The 17,075-nt window shown below is 40.5% G+C and overlaps 1 long non-coding RNA gene across 2 annotated transcripts; it reads right to left on the reverse strand.

Annotated features, from left to right (window-relative positions):
- Positions 1 to 2,624: 2,624 nt before the first annotated feature.
- LOC102008606 lies at positions 2,625 to 16,720 on the reverse strand. 2 transcript variants are annotated; one of them, XR_001232702.1, is made up of 3 exons: positions 16,600 to 16,720; positions 3,379 to 3,486; positions 2,625 to 2,933 (listed from the first exon to the last, which is right to left on the reverse strand). It is a non-coding gene; the product is annotated as an uncharacterized LOC102008606 (long non-coding RNA). The 2 variants fall into 2 exon arrangements; XR_001232701.1 differs by having other exon boundaries at positions 3,379 to 3,489.
- Between the last annotated feature and the right edge of the window lie 355 nt (positions 16,721 to 17,075).

Below are 17,075 nucleotides of genomic sequence, written 5' to 3' on the forward strand. Positions count from 1 at the left end.
TGAAAGTCTATCTTCAGCTTTGTTCAGGCGGTTTTGCAAGCTTTCAATGGAATTTTTAATTTCCTGGATATCTGTTTGCATCTGTTTCATACCTTCTAGTTCTTTTCTATGTTGTTCACTGAAGGTTTCCATGTGTTGTCTATGCTCTTCTATTTTCTAGTCAATGTCATCTTTGGATATACTGAACATTTCTTTCATTATTGTTGTCATTTCTTTTTCCATCTGAGACATTATTTCTGATCTGATGTCTTCTATGGCCCAGTGGAGTTGTTTCTTTACTTCAGTTGTCATCATTTCAGAAATATCAGGTGTATGACTTCCAGGCTCTTCTGTGTTGATGTCTCCTGGACTTGTTTTGGGTGGGGTGGAGGTCTGAGATTGCATTTTGCTCCTTTGTTTTGTCATTTTTGAAGAACCAGAGACTCCCTGCAGTGCAGCCTCACTCTCCCGATTGTGTGTGATTGGCAGGCTGAGAGTCTGAAGATCCCCAGTTCTCAGTGTAACTCCTGTGCTGGTGAGTGGTGGCAAGGTGGGGTCCCAGATGCTCCTGACCTTTCTTGCATTCAGTTGGCACATCCAGAAGTGTGGTCCCACATCCAGAAGTGTGTGGGAAGGGTGGGGGAGGTTCACTGGCATTCCTGAGACTGTCTGGGGTTTGGCCCAGCTTCCACAAGAGTAGGGGGGATGCAAGTCATGTTCATCAAAGCTTCAGATATCGCCCAGGACAGAGCCTGCTTCCCACACTGGAAGGGGAGGGATGAGGGTGAACTCCCTGAGGCCACTAACTCTGTACAGGTTTCAGCTGAGCTCCCAGGGGCAGTGTGAGTTGTTCTGACAGTGACCACCAAGGCCCCAGAAGTTGTCCAGGGATCCATGTACCTCACACCCTAGTTGGGGAGGCACCAGAGTGGCTCACTGGGGTTCCTATAGGTGTCTGACATTCCGCCCAGTCCCAGTAGACAGACTGTGGGTGTGGCGGGTAGCCACCAAGGCCCCAGAGGGTGCCTGAGGTTTTACCTGCCTTGCACACTGCTCAGGGAGGTGCCGCTGTGACTCACTGGGCTTCCTGAAGATGTCTGGGGTTGTTCATGTTACTTTAATAACATGTATTTTAGTTGTGCTCTAACCTCTACCTATGATATTCTTCAGATTCTCACTAGTCAAAATTTAAAACACAAATGTCCTTTGACCCAGCAATTCTATTAGGATTTTTTTAAAACAGACTTTACATTTTTTTTAGAATGGGAGATTCTCAGCAAAACTGAAGAGTAAGTACAGCAGTTTCCCACATACCTTTTGTCTCACACATGCATAGCTCACTATCAACATCTTTCATCACACTGGTACACATGTTACACTTGATGAATTTACATTGACACATCATATCATATCATCAGAGCCCATAGTTTAACTTAGGTAATACTGTTGGAGTAGTACATGTTATAGGTTTGGACAAATGTACAGAGACTTGTATCCACCATTATAGCATCTACAGCATTGTTTCACTGTCCTAAAAGTCCTGTGTTCTACTTCTCAACACCAAGCCACTTGCTCACCATACACACATATGCAAACCCTGCTAACCACTGATCCTTTCACTCCCTCCATAGATTATTTTTCTTTTCCAGAACGTAATATATTTGCAATCATGCAGTAGGAAGCCTTTTCAGATTGATTTCTTTTACTCAGTAATATGCATTCTAGTTTCTTCCACATCTTTTGTTGGCTTAATAGCTCATTTCTCTCTAGTGCTGAATAATATTCCATTGTCTGGATGTATTAGAAAATGTTTAGTTGCCTAAAAAACCGCCAAATTGTCTTCCAAAGTGGCCATAACATTTTATGTTCTTACTAGTAGTGAATGGGCATTCCTATTGTTCCACCTGTTTGCCCTTTTTTGGTGGTATCAGTGTCTTGAATTTTGGCCGTTCTTATAGGTGTGTACTGGTATCTCATTGTTTTAATTTGCATTTCCCTGATGACTATAATGTTAGGCATTTTTTATGTGCTTATTTGCCATCTGTATATCTTCTTTGTGAATATCTGTTAAGGCCTTTAAAATTCGTAGGTAAGTATGTTTTACCTAAAGACATATGTACATGGATATTCTCTGCATTATTTATAATTTCACAAGGTAAGAAACAACACAATTGTCCATCAAGAGGGGATTTGCTAATCAGATCATTCATTTTTTTACTGTTCAGTTTTAAGAGTTCTCTATACATTCTGGAGAACAATCCTTTATCAGATATGTCCTTTTGCATATATTTTCTCCCATTTCTCTCATTCTTTTGACAATGCCTTTTGCAGAGCAGAAATTTTTAATTTTTAAGCAGTCTATTAAAATTCTCCTTGGATGGATGGTACCTTTTGTCTTATAGCTAAAAAAGTTATTGCCATACCCAAGATCACCTAAGTTTTCTGTTATGTTATCCTCTAGGAATTTTGTAGTTTTGTGTTTTATAATGCTAGCATTTTAAATTCGCAGATAACTATGTTGTACTCAAAGAAGTATGTATAAGGATAGTCTCTGCAGTTTGTTTACAATTTCAAAAGTTAACAAACAACACAACTGTCCATCAAGAGGGGATTTAAATTCTGGCACAAAGAATGAGGCAGATCTATGCATTCTCTTACTGGTTTAATAAACAAATAAATACAGAAGTTGAAAATGCAAAATCCACTTCTTGATCCCCAAAGTCCCGATCTTAATACAATGACATGTTCCCACAGTCCAAGCAATACAAGGTAGAGGAAATGGGATCAAAATGTGCCGACAGGGCAGGTGCTTTTGCCCAAGTGGAAGAGGAGATGCAGCCCACCTCTGCCATGGACAGCACCTTTTCCCAGCTCTTCCCAGCTGGAGTACAGCTGTGGCCTCAGATGACCTGACTCAGCTTCTTCTGGGCAGGCTGGAGCTGTGTACATGGAACCTGGAGAATGATTACATCCACTCCTGGAGCTGGTGGCTGCATGGACACCCTGGCCCAGGACATCCCACTACTTCCTGGGTAGGTCTTGCATGCGGACTGTCCTTAAGCACAGCTCTGCTCGGGCTTCTCCCACCAGGGAGACTAGCGGCTTTCATTCACTTCTAATGAGGTCCCTATATGATTTAACAAGATGCCAGAGCTGTCCCCAGTATTCCTGGAGTCTTTACAAATCTTTGCTTTGAAATCCCTGGAGAGAAAGCAGTGTGCCCTGGACTTCTTTCTTCCTCACCTCTGAAGGGGTTCCCATCCCACATCCTCTCTGCTCCCCTCCTTTCCTGCACAAAAGGAAAGGCATGCTTTACAATCCCTCTAATTAATAGTTTGTTTATATTTTTCAATATTTGGTGGTTGATTTAGTTTAAGGTCCTTTGGGGATTTTAACTACCTGGATTAAGTAAGTGCAGCTGGAAGGCAGGAGGTTTCAGCAGAGCTTCTTTTCTCTCTCTTTAATTGGTGGCAGCACAAGCTGTAACAAGGTGAGTCTAATTCCATTCTGCTGAGAGAGAGGAAAAGTTTTATTTTTATTATCCTTCCAAGACTATCTAGCAAATTGGTAGCCCCCACACACACACACATATTATAAAAAAGCAGCAAAGCATCAGTTTCTTTTTATTTCTGAGAAATCGCCAAGTGTGGGAGCTAAATGAGGACACAGTCTGGTCCTTTTCACTAAGCCTTTCTTTGCCTTGCTTCAGAGCCCACCTTAGTTGCCAGTACTTATTTCATCCAGTCCAGCAGGGAATGGGTGACCTGTCCCCAGGGAGCCCCAACCCGGTCTGGTTCAGCTCTACATAACAGCACCTTTTCCTATCCAGCCACTTTGGGTCCCGCATATACTGGGTCACATGGGCATTTGCTTTACATCAGCTGTTTCCTTGACCTCTGGGCCAGTCAGCCAGTCAGTTGCCACCTTAACACCTTCCTCAAGCCTCACATCCTCATGAAGCTTCCCCAGGGAGGGCCACACCCATCAAGTTGCCCTTTCTGTGAATTCCTTCAGTCCCTCTGAACATTAACATAAAATCTTGGACTCCTGGGCCTGATTGTCCAGATGTGACCACAGTAGCACGCATGGTAAGCTCTGAGCTGTCACAGACACAGCTGTGTGCACACCTTGAAATCATTACTGCACATCTCCCATACTCTCACCCTGGTCAACTAAAAAGCAACTAGCGGGCTGGGGAGTTGCTCAGTGGCAGAGCCCTTGCCAAGTATGTTTGAAACCCTGGGTCCCATCCCCAGCACCACTAGATACAGCCTTAGAGGAAGGCAATTAGGTAATATGAACCAAAAATCTTAACATTTCGTAGACTCTTTGGCCCATCAGGCATACCTCTAGGAATACAGTCTCAGGAAAAAATCATGTATGCAGAAATGTTTATGAGGAGTATTTACTTCTAAAAATTAGAAATAATCCACATTTCCAATAACAAGAAAATGGTTAAATAAATTATAAAGTAGCTATACAATGGACTAATCTACATTCACTAAAATATTATGGAATAATATTTAATGACAGAAAGATATTTAGGTTACATTGTTAAGCAAAAACAGATGTCAAATTTATGGCAAATTTTACTTTTAATCTTTTATCTCCAGCTTAGAGGAGCTAAAGAAAAAAGAAAGTCATCAAATTAGAAGGCAGAATTCTTTTCATGGCCCGTTTTCCACGTGTTAGATGGCAATTTTTGAAAACATGGATAAGCAAAGGAAAGGAAAAATTGGCCAGATGCCTCCATCCACACAGAACCACAATTAACATTTTGGCAGGTCCTTTCTATCCTTTTTATAAGTGTGCATGTGTGCACAGATGTGAGTACATATGTCAGGTGCTGTATACTCCTTTACTATTCTTGTAAGCATTACCCTAGAGATGTAATTTATATTCTTGGTTTCTAAAAGCATAATGTTACATTATATTCTCACCTTCCTCCAATGTCTTAGGATTCTAATTTACTGATATATTCCCTTCCCCATATTCTGACTTTTTATGTGATGTCATTACCATGCATTTTACTTCTATATTATACTATTATAAATTCCACAGAGCATTATCACACTCAATATTTATTTGTATTTCTTGAATACTTATACCTTCCATTGTTCTTCATTCCTTTCTGCATCTCTACCTTTCTACATTTAATCATTTTCCTTCTGTGTGAAGAATGCCCTTTAGTATGTGCTGCAGTATAGGTCTGCTGGTGACAATTTCATCCATTTTTGGCTGCAAATGTGCTAATTTCATCTTCATTCTAAAAGGATATTTTTATTAAGTGATTTTCAGTCAACTCTTTGAAGATGTTTTGGACAGCCTTATACTATACCTGGTTTTTCTTTATTAGCCCTACTTGGAATCTGTAGTGCTCTTTGAATCCTTGGCTCAATGCCTATCATCAAGTTTTGAAAATTTTTGTCTACTATATCTTCAAATATTGCTTCTAATCTCTCTCCTCTAGTTTTGGGACTCATTATGTTAGACTTCTTCATAAAATCTCCACATCCCCCTTTATTCTGTCTTTTCTGTCATTGAAAGTATCGTTTCCTTGATTTGTCCATGACCTCTTCTGCAGCTCATTGGTTTTATACTCAGCTCTGTCAAAACTTCTGTTAAAGCCTACTCAGTGAGCTAATTTCAGCAACTGAATTTTTCAGTTCTACAAATTTCATTTGATTTCCTCTACCAAATATTTAAGCATTATCTTTTATGCCTTTGAACATATCAAACATATTTATGATGCTCTGTAGCTCTGTTGTTTCTCTTGGTCTTTATTTATGGTTGTTTTCCCCTTTGTGTACTTGAAATACTTTGACTGCATGCCTAAAATTGGAATGAAAAATATTTAAAAATAAAAGATTACGGGTATCCTACCATTCCTTCAGAAAGGATTTATCTTTGCTTCTGGATGATAGCTAGGGACATTAGCAACATGGGACTCCCTTATTCCAAACTTAGTGATAACAAGATTTGAGACTGGGTTTCATTCCTTTGAAAGTTATTTTACTTGTGGATCATCTCTATTCTAGGTAGAGATATTTAGGGGCATCACCCAGAGTCACAGAAGATTCACCAGGCTTTCTCACTTTGAGAAGTCCTAGAGTCCCAGGAATGGTGAACATTTTAGAGCTTTCAACGATAACAAACAGCTTGTGGCAGCATGTGTGCCATAGACTCATTACCACTGCTTAATTCCTGCTTCCCAGGGCCCCATGAAGCTGTCAAAATCATGCTTAACTTCTCTACCTCCTCACCAGTGTCATCTGGAATCGGTAAGAGTGCTCCTAAATACAGTGGGTTTCCATTGCTCTGGGCTTCTATCTTCTCCCAAATTTTAACCTATTCATTATTTTCAGCCTTATTAGCTCTCTAATGCCTTCAGGAAAAATTTTACAAACTACTTAGCCTAGCTTTTCTAATTGTCCTCAACACTTAAATTGGTCTGAATTTCCTAGTTTACCACTACTAAAAGCAGACATCTGTCATCTGTTATGAAATTCAGCTTTAAAGTATAGAAAGCCCTTCCTGGTCTTAATCATGGTCGAGGGAGTTTACATTTTTAATCCCAAGGGAAAGTTATTGAAATTCTAGTGAGTTAATTCCAATCTACGACTTCCAGTGCAACACATGGTGTAAATAAAGACACAGTTATATATCCAAGATGGTGGGGAGCCCAAGGATTCCTCAGTCCAGCTAGGATGATGGCTAACGGCAACAAAGGCCTTGACACAAGGGCAAACCCAGGTTTTATTAATTCACAGTGAGGGGAGTGGCTTTGAGAGTGGTGGGAAGTACATAAGTGCCATGAGCTGGGCTAGCTAAGTGGTCTGAAATCATCTCTGCAATATGTAGAGAGAAGGATATGGAGAAAGAGTAATGTGCCTAACACAATTCAAGGTAGTATCTGATGTTTTGAGGTTGGTGCTTCAGTTCTGATGTGTAATTTTTTATGCCCTGGGAAGTCATAGCCTCTTATCGCGAGACTCAATCCCAGCCTCCCTCCCACTCTGCTCACACATGCTTTTTGGGAGCTACAGGGTGTAGCAACACTGACCTGTTACCTTGCTCCAAAGACTACACATTGCTTAAAGCCAATTGAGGGGATAAGGAAAAGTCCTAGCCAGCTCTGTACATATCAATACATGGAAATAGGGCCAGGTTTAGCCAAAATAGAGATAACTGTCCTTCTTTCAAGGAGAGTCAATCAGGTGGTCTTCCATAGTTCCCCCTTCTTTGTTTTGAAGAAGCTGGAGCAGAGTCAGTCATGGCTGTATGGCCTCTACTCATCGCCAGGTTGTGAATCCTCTATGACACACTTAATGAGAAGAATTATAAACAAGAGAATGAGCACACTAATTCCAATATCAAACCAAAAGTGAGCCTTGAGATGTGCAAATGGATTCCAATGTTCTGTAGCAACAGCAAACTTATCCCAGTCTTCAATGTGGGCATCAAATGTGGCTGTCTGTTGTGACATGGATAGCACTTTTCTCTGAAAAGCATCTCTATCCATAGTAATATTTGGATGGATTGTTCCTTGTATATGTTTTTTTGATCATTCCCCAAGAATGTAGGCTTTTATTATATGATAAAGTGGTGATACAAAAGCAAGTCATACTATAGTGACATTTTAATCCTTGTTGCAAATGCAAACTTTTAATTTGACCTCCCATCCAAAAGACAGAGGTCTTTAAGATGCTTACTTGTGTTTGCAATTTTATATTTCTTGCTGAATTTTCCATTCTCATCAGTACTTCTTGTCCAATTGTCTACAAAGTGAGTAGTCCATACTGAATGAGCTAACACCATAGTGCCAATAGCTGTGCTAGCTATCAAAAGGACTAGGGAGATTATCCCCACTATAATTAATTCAATCACCCTCTTGGTCTGACTGCTAAATCTCTTAATTAAGGTCTCTACCAAGAGGGAAGTAGGTGAATGATACTAAGCCTCCATCAGAATGACCAGAAGCCAAACCCCGGGCATCCTGCCCATGATCAGCTTGGTGAAGTCATTCGAAAGATATTTAGCATGGCGCAATGGATTAGATAACAATTAGTACATGAGTACATATTTTGTTGCCACTCTATCTTCCCTATTAACAGTATATGAGGATCATAAACACATACGTTTACTTTTATATACCTATGACCTCATAACAATACTTTTACTTTTCCTCCATTTATTGGCTGGAGATATCCAGTCTGCAGACATCCACCATGAAAAGGTAGAGCTAATTTTCATAAAGTATGTTGTTTTGTCACTGATAATGAGTCTGTGGTTTGAAGGATTCAGGCCTCCACCTGACCATGTAACATTGGACAAGACCTCTGAGGTCATGGTACAGTTGGGAAAGGCATCAAAAGAAAATCTTGCGCCAATCTCAATCTTTTCCCAGAAGGAATCCTCTGGGGGTCCAATCTACAAAAGAATAATTAAATTTGCACATAACCCATCCATGTTATGGATCCCTGCAAGTCTGCCAGGGGCCCAAATCACATTCCTCAAAATGAGGGACATGAGCTTCTAGAATACAGATAGGAATGTTAGGTTTAAAATCTCTTACAAGGTTACCATCTGAGAGAATAGAATTTAAGGTTAACAAAGTAATTTGTCCTTTAGACAGTCGTACTTTCCAAGTCTGATCCACAGCTGACATACAAGGGCTAGAATCTTGCTGTAGATGGGCTACACTTAAAGGTGGATATACAAAATGAGAGGTAATGTTAAGTTTAGTCTGTTCTTACAAATGCATCAAAATTTGTGGGCCGGACAAAGTAATGTATGTAGGGTTACCGCTCTCCATAGCATGGGAAATCTCTGGGGGCCTGTCCATCCATAGAAGGGATCTAAGTAAGGGTGGGTTGGGTATGTAGGCCCAATACTCTTCTCCCTGAACCACAGGAATACATATGGTAGCTGCTAGGGGAGCAAGCATTGCAAGGAAAAGATTTTTAGGTGATTGAACCAAACCCTGGCTTTAACTAGGTGGTGAGCCTCATGACGTTCTGCTGCAGGCCGTCCCAGGACAGTAGATGATGAGCTGTCAGTCTCATTGCTTAGGTGTCAGCCGAGGGTTTGATATGTTGTGCAGGTGGGTTGGATTCTGGCCATAGAACAGCTCTAATGGTTGTAATGTCTCTCAATTATCTGTGGAAATATAAGCATGTGCTCAGCCCCAATTTAAAAGTGATGTTGGACCATTCCAAACACCTGTTTAGAAGTCACACCAAGCAGGATTTAGAAAGGTAAAAACGACATATGTCTTTTGTTTAGCTAGTTTATTTTTTCAGTTTAAGATGAGGGTGTTTGATTATTGTTTGACCTTGGGAATAACAGGGGAACACTGTAACATGCTTTACATTCCAGTTATCAAGAAAACTGAAAATTTTTGCTGATATAGGCAAGACCGTTTTCAGTTTTTATTTTCTGTGGCACTCCTAAGGTAGCAAAGGCTGATACACAATGCTGCATGACATGTCAACTTTGTTTACCTGAATGATAGGCAGCACGGATCATATGTGAGAAGGTGTCTATAGAGGCATGAATATATTTAAGCTTGTTAAAGAGGCTATGTGGGTAATATTCATTTGCTATAACTGGTTAGTTCTAAGACCTCTGGGATTATAACTTCGTTGAGGAATAGGCCTAGGAATGTACTGACAGGTAGGACATGACATCATGATTTGTCTAGCTTGTGTTCTGGTAATGTCAAATTCCTTTTGCAGATATTTAAAATTTTGACGAAAAAATTTATGGGATTGTCTCAATTTACTAAAAATGGAAACCAGATTTACAAGGGCATCTGCATTATAATTACCTAATGACAACAGACCTGGGAGATTAGAATGGGTTCTAATATGATCGATAAAGAAAGGAGCAATCCTATTTAACATAGACCTTAGCAGTTTTAAAAATACTTGTAATAAAGTAGGCTTGAGATGATCCAATTGCAGTTGTTCTTCTACCAATGTTGATAAAAATCTTTAACTTTTCCTGCAGAGAAGTACCAATGGCCTTCATTATAAGTCCAATTTGAGATGTATTTTGTTTAATTAAAGGCCCAATTGGAAGAGTATAGCCCTGTAAGTTTTTACCCAAAACTTTGCTTTCCTGACATCCCATCTTAGCCATCGTCCTGCTAGTTGGTGACCCCCACCTCTGAGGGGCAGAAGTAACTAAGAGAGTGTCTCATTCTTTCATAAGGTCTATGCCCCACAGACTGACAGGAACCAGTGCAGTAAATGGTGTTGTAATGCCTCTCCGCCCATCATGGCCGACATAAAGGAGTGGCAGTGTACTCTGTGAGATAGATTGAGGCGACCTAAGCTTATCAAAATGGTGGAGGCATGTCTAGTCAGCCAAGCAGACAGCCACAACTGGTTGTTTACTATGGTGACATCAGCTCCCGTATCCATCAATCCAGTAAAAGATTTCCCCTTTAACTTAATACTGTAAGTAGGTCTATGAACTGAAATACCCTAGGAAAAATAAAGTTGCTTGCTTAAAAGCTCCTTTCTACCAGGTTCACGCATGGAGTTAAGGGCAGGAGTAGAAATTTTAGTGGGAATTAAAATTGGCTTTTCTCCCCGCAACAAATGAATGTGAGAAGCCACTGATAAATCTGAATCATCCCCCGGACCACGGAAATGTATAAAGCAAGATTTCACTATGCACCCATCCCAGCAGCAAGACTGTTGTTTGTCTGGTTTGGAGAGGATATAACCGGCTTAACTGGGTGCAAGTCATTTGAGTGCTGACTGACCAGTCTTTTATTTTTATTGGGGCCCTTGGTTTGGGCATAGGGTTTGTTTCTCTGCAAGAGTGTGCCGTTTTATGAAATTTAGATTTACAGAGTTTCTTCCAATGTAAACCTTTCGTGTAACATGGACGTGGATTAGGAGGTAAATCAGCGCCTAGTCTAGCAATTTGAGTAGCCAAAGGGGCTGGTGCCTTGAGAGGCATTGTACAGTGTCCGCTAGTGGGTCCCCATTTGCCATAATTAAAACATTTAATCAGATGGAATTTGTTGGCAAGGTTTTGGGATATAGTCTGCACCATGAGCACAGAAGCATGAGCAGTAGATCCAATATTTTGGCACACATGAACGTAAACAGATAAATCTTTTTAGTATGAAGTACACAGGCTAAGACTTGTTTACCTTCATCAAGGGCATTCTCATATGGTAAATGATGAATGAGCATTTTAGCCACATTGTGGTGAGAAATCTGCCTCTTTATAGCCCCTTGTAATCATACTACAAACTGGTGTGAGTCTCTGTAAGACCTTGGAGTATCTGAGTAAAGGATTTATAGGTGTGTGTCCTCTGGGACAGAAATCCGTGTGGGGTATAGAAGTTCTTTACATTGCATGAAAAGAAGGGGTGGGGCCCAGGCCTGAAACTTTAAATCAGCATATCGGCCTGCTCCTGATAACATTTCATGAGTAATTGCTTTAAGATTTTTGTCCTCCATATCTTGATTACTCTGTGCTTGTTGTGATATTAGTGACTTTAATTGTGATTCAAAATAGAGAAATTTATTGATGATAGACACATGCGAGGGAGATGGGTCACATCACTGGGCACCCTTTGAAATCCTTGTATGGTGTTATCCAAAAAGCTTATGGTATATGGAGCCTGGACTCCATTGTCTAGAATGCTTTGCCTCAACTTTTTTAATCATAACAAGTTAAAAGCTGTGTCTGGGTCTGTCTCTGTAGTGACGGGAAACATTGTGGCTGTGCACATGGAATCCCATGGGTACTGTGTCTCTTTTTCAGGTGGGGAAGGAGGGAGTTGTTTTTGAGCTGACTCTTTGGTATGTGGGAGAGAAGGGCTATAGGAAGCACTGCAGTGGAAGCAATATCTTCCAAATTGGGTGTGGAGAGCAGAAGTAGAGTATGTGAAAGTATTGGAAAAGTGTCCCATTTCTTTAGGAATATCTTGCAAAAGCTACACATGATTATCTGAACTTTAAACAAGCTTCATTTTTCTCTAGCAATCCATTCTGAGAGGAGGCACGTTACTGTAGTGATCTGATTCTTTCCTTATGGTTAGTCAGGATCCTTTTCTCTTTCAATTACCTTATTCATAGGCATTTTGTCAGCACAATTTTGAGTTTTCACTGATGGTAATCTGTGACTGACCTGCTTTTTTTGCCAAGTTATGTTGCAAAGATAATAGAGCCGCCTTCACTAGGTACCACGTAGCTAGTTTGTGGATGGATTTTTAATTCTGGGTTTTAGCTTTATAAAGGCTTTCATCTATTTTATCCCAAACTCTCAGAGTACACAGGCTTTGAAACAGGAAGGATAGAACGTAGCTATCTGATGGAGTAATCAAAAAGCTTGCTTAGATGGCCCATTAATGGCTGCATCATTTAACAGCTTCATAATAGGCTAAATTATTTCTTTTCTGCAGATCAGGAATGCGCTTGCTCCATTGTTACCCTTGACAAACAGACTCCTACTTGTGTCTGAGAACAATTAGTAAAAAATGTTCTGCTTACCTGTAAATTGGTCACACAAGGTCCATTGGATTGCTAGAACCTGATTCTGGATAGGGGTTGTTGTGATGGGAAGACTGTGCCGTTCTAATCATCCTGAGCACCAAATACAGAAAGTCCTTCCTGGTCCTCACCAAGATCTGGGAAATTTGCCTGGTGTGGTGGCACACGCCTGTAATCCTAGCACTCGGGAGGCTGAGGCAGGAGGATCATTGCGATTTCAAGACCAGCCTGGGCTACAAAGTGAGCTCAAGGCCAGCCTGAACTGCACAGCGGGACCCTGCCTCAAAAAGAAAAAAAAAAAAATCTGTGAAATTTATATTTGTAATCTCAAGGGAAAGTTATTGGACTTCTAGTGAGTTAATTCCAATCTATCACTTCCAGTGCAACCCATGGTGAAAATAAAGACACAATTATATATCCAAGATGGTGGGGAGCCCAGGGGGTCTAAGTCCAGCTAGGATGATGGCTAACTGAAACAAAGGCTTTGACCCAAGGCCAAACCCAGGTTTTACTGTCTGTAACACTCCTAAGTTATAACTTCTTTACCCTTGTTATTGAATGATTTGCCTCTGTTTCTTACCACTGAGTTGGTTGTTCTTTGTTCTTTTGACTCAGAAAAGAATTAGCAACCGAAACTGTTGAAAATTATGACTGCCTGGGATGGGTTTAGTGATAGTAACTGTTAAAAGGTTCTTTCTTCTATGGTTCATGTTAGAGCTTGTGCCTAGATGTCCCCACAAAGCCTTATGCAGTCATAGGTGGGGCTTTCCAGAGGTGGCTGGATCTAGAGTATGTGATGCTAGGATTAAGGAAGTGCTACTGGAATTGATTCATTGTGTGAAGCTAGGATTAAGGTACTGCGCCCCAAGGGCAGGTAGCCTGGACAAAATATAAGGGTCAGAAACAGAGCTATTGTGATCATTTACTGCCTTCTGCCTGCCATGAACCATTTCTCCTCTGCAATGCCCTCTGCCATACCACCCTGCCTTGGAGACAACCAACTATGGACTGAAACCTCTACAAACTGTGAACTAAACAAACATTTCCTCCTTTACCTTTGGGTGTCAGGTATTTTGTCGCAGCAATGAGAAAAGTAACTAAGATAGTTGTCCATTTCATAGTCTATTTTACTGGTCAGAAACTGATCTACAATATTGCCTTGCAAATTGGGGACCAAGATGACAATGATTCCTGATTACTCCCTGAGTGCGGACCACCCTACCACTTCCCCCTTTAAGTCTAATTCTGCTCAAGAGATGAAAGCTCGTAGTGACCGGGTTACCTGTCCCAATTCTAATACACTGGAGCTGGGCAAAAGGAAAATACAATCTGCAGTTCTGCACACTAAAGTTTAGGAAGCAAAGCTATTAGTATTAATAATACCAATTTTTATTCTATATTTTAGATAAAAGTATTAGTATATAATACTTAGCATTAGCATATAATATGAAGCATTAGCATATAATATGACTCATTAACATTAATATTTTAATCTGTCTTTTAACCTCTTATCACTTTTACTGGTAGAGCTATAGCTACCAGCCTCTTTCCTGTCAGTGACTCACATAATTTTGTTGCCAGCACTGAATTTCTCAGCTACCAGAAGGAGTATCTAATGTTTCTTTTTCAAAGGTCAAATCTATCACAGTTATTATTTTCCTGTTTGAGCTGATTTTAAGAACAGCCTTCGGAAGGAAAGAGGGTGGACAGTATTCTATAACTGCTTTTTGCTGTAGGGTTCCTGATGAGCAGAGGTGGGTCCGGGAGGAGCCCAGTGCAGAGGTATCAATCAGTACCTCTGTGCCCTGTTCCCTAGATGGTGGAGCTTTGGGGGCTCTGACTTTTAAAGAAAGCATCAGAGGCAATGGGTTTTCTGTGCCACATAAATCCTGCATGAGTCAGTGATCTATGGATACCCGGTTGACTCATAAGTGTCACAGGCATTTTCAAGAACTGGGGGTTACTAAGTCTGACAAGGGAGAGCTACATTTAGTACTAACACACACCCATTCTTCTTCCTGTGAAAGGAAGATCTGCCACACTCCATGTGCTGTGCATGCACATTCAGAGGACCGCCCTCTCCTCCAGGAATATTTACCAACACGGACCCCCTCTCTTCCTCATGCAAGATGTTCTTTGTGGCTTACTGGCTTACTCCCAGGTCCATGTCCCCAGACCAGCTCAGCTTCTAACCCCAGGAGATCTAAAGTAAAGACCCTACGGGAACAAACTTCAATCAAAATTACCTTTGCTGAAGTCTTGGGGCTATGGTAATAGACAGGATATGACCAGCACATTTTCTAAATATACAGTCTTTAGTACAATAACCCCAAGATGTCTGCCATATGCTTTCTAGGGAAAGATTATATATATGATAAACCACTTTAAACAGTTAATTAAATGACATATTTCTACATGGGTAAATGATAATATACACATTTTTAAAAATCTAAAAGACATATATGATGCTATTAATATAGTAAGAAAGGGAAAAGTTAGTCTACTTTATATATTTTGTATTTATTTATTTATTTATTTATTTATTTATTTATTTATTTGTCTTTTGAGACAGGGTCTCGCTATGCAGTTCAGGCCGGCCTTGAGCTCACTTTGTAGCCCAGGCTGGTCTCTCGCTCCCAATGATCCTCCTGCCTCAGCCTCCCAAATGCTGGGAATACAGAAGTGTGTCACCATGCCCAGCTATTTTAATTTTTTTATAAGCAAGATTTAATTAATTTTTTGGTGGTACTGGGGCTCAAACCCAGGGGCTTCACACTGAGCAACATCCCTAGCCTTTTTTTAAAATTTTAAATTTTGAGATAGGCTATCACTAAGTCGCTAAGTTGCCTGGGCTAAACTAAAACTTGTGTCCTGCCTGCCTCAGCCTTCCAGAAAAGAATTTATTTTGAATAAAGATTTTTTTTGAAAAATGTAAAGACTTTAGAGACTTTGGAAGTTTCATGAAAAACAAAATTATAACAATACACATTGGAATATCCAGAAGTTTAAGTTATAGATTTAAAATTCTGTTATTGATTCTTTTTTTTTATTCACTATATATGTTTGAACATCACTGTTCCTAGCATTTTATTAGTAGCCAATTTTTAGGACTGAAATGGATTAGGTTGAGACTAAATGGGTAGACCAGAAAAGAACCACGCAAGGAAGACCAAAGAGCTAGAAGACAAGATTCTGATGCTTAAACTTTTATAACTCACCTACCCACCTACCCATCCATGCATCCACGCATCCACCCATCCACTGTCTTAGTTCAGGCCTCTGTAACAAAATACCATTGCCTTGTGGCTTATAAACAACCTAAATTTATTTCTTACAATTATGGAGGCCTAAAGTTCAAGATCTGGGTGCCAGAATGGTCTGTAAAGGGCAAGAGTAAATATTCTGCCCTTTGCAGGGCACATAAAGCCCTGTTACATATTCTTCCCACTAACAATGTAAAACTCATTCTTAGCTCATTGGCAGTAGGAAAACAGGCTTTCAGCCGGTGGACCATAGTATACATACTCCCTGGGATAGATGTTAATAGCACAGACTTGTTAACAAACAAATCCACGGGTCTCTCTGTTTTTGCACATCTAGCAAAGCAGAGGAACTTAATAACATTGTTCCAGATTATCATTTTAGAAATTTTATACAGCATACAGATTTGGAAGATACAGTATCTCTTTTACCAAAGAAGAGGCCAGACATATTTTCTATCCATTATAAAAGATTCCCATTCCCTAACATCAGACTTCCTCTCCTACAACTTAATCCACCACATTTAAGGTATCAGCTGGCTCTCTTTATGTTGCCCTGTGGGAACTGAGGCTCAGGAAAATGGCACAAGAAAATGCTGATACTCTGGCTACTACTACTGCTATAAGCAATAAACTGTTCTTTGTCTCTGACTCAGCAGTATTGGTGTCTACACTGCATCCATGAAAGTGTAGGAGGCTAATTTGTTAGACAGCAAGTAGAATAAAACTTCAGACCCTTCACAGTTCTTGACTTGCTGGGTTCAAATTCTGTCTCCACCACTTATGGGCCCAGGGACAGGGTTAGGGAGGGACCACACCCAGGAACTCCCTACAGAACTCACCATTGCTTTCGGGCTTGGGCTGTTCCATCTCCCTGGGATCCCAAACTCTGCAACTGAACTTGCGCCATATTTCCTGCCTTCTTCATGTTAGGACAGTGTGGGCACCAGATGTGCAGCATGAACATCACTGGAGAATTAGAAACACATAGTTTTAGCCTCAGCCTAAATCCACTGAGTTGGAAACCCAATGGGTGAGACTCAGAAACCCGTTTTACAAGCCCTGCAGATGATATTGCTGCACACCAAAGCTCAGCACCATTGTTTAGGGTGTCTTGCTCTGGATTTTCATTCCTGGAAGAAATAAGTTCTGTCACACAGCCTAAACTCATTCTCAACTACCAGGACCCCAGTGGTGGCCAGGTTTCCAAGGAGCTACTGCACCTTTCAAGTGCATTACACTTTTTCTATGTGACTTAGACCCCTGTTCAATGAGATGTCCTCATCACAGAACTAAAGGATCAAGGAACATGCTTCAA

This window comes from Chinchilla lanigera, unplaced genomic scaffold (genome assembly GCF_000276665.1).
Source record: "Chinchilla lanigera isolate Chin_1 unplaced genomic scaffold, ChiLan1.0 scaffold00009, whole genome shotgun sequence".
NCBI classification, from domain to species: Eukaryota; Metazoa; Chordata; class Mammalia; order Rodentia; family Chinchillidae; genus Chinchilla; species Chinchilla lanigera.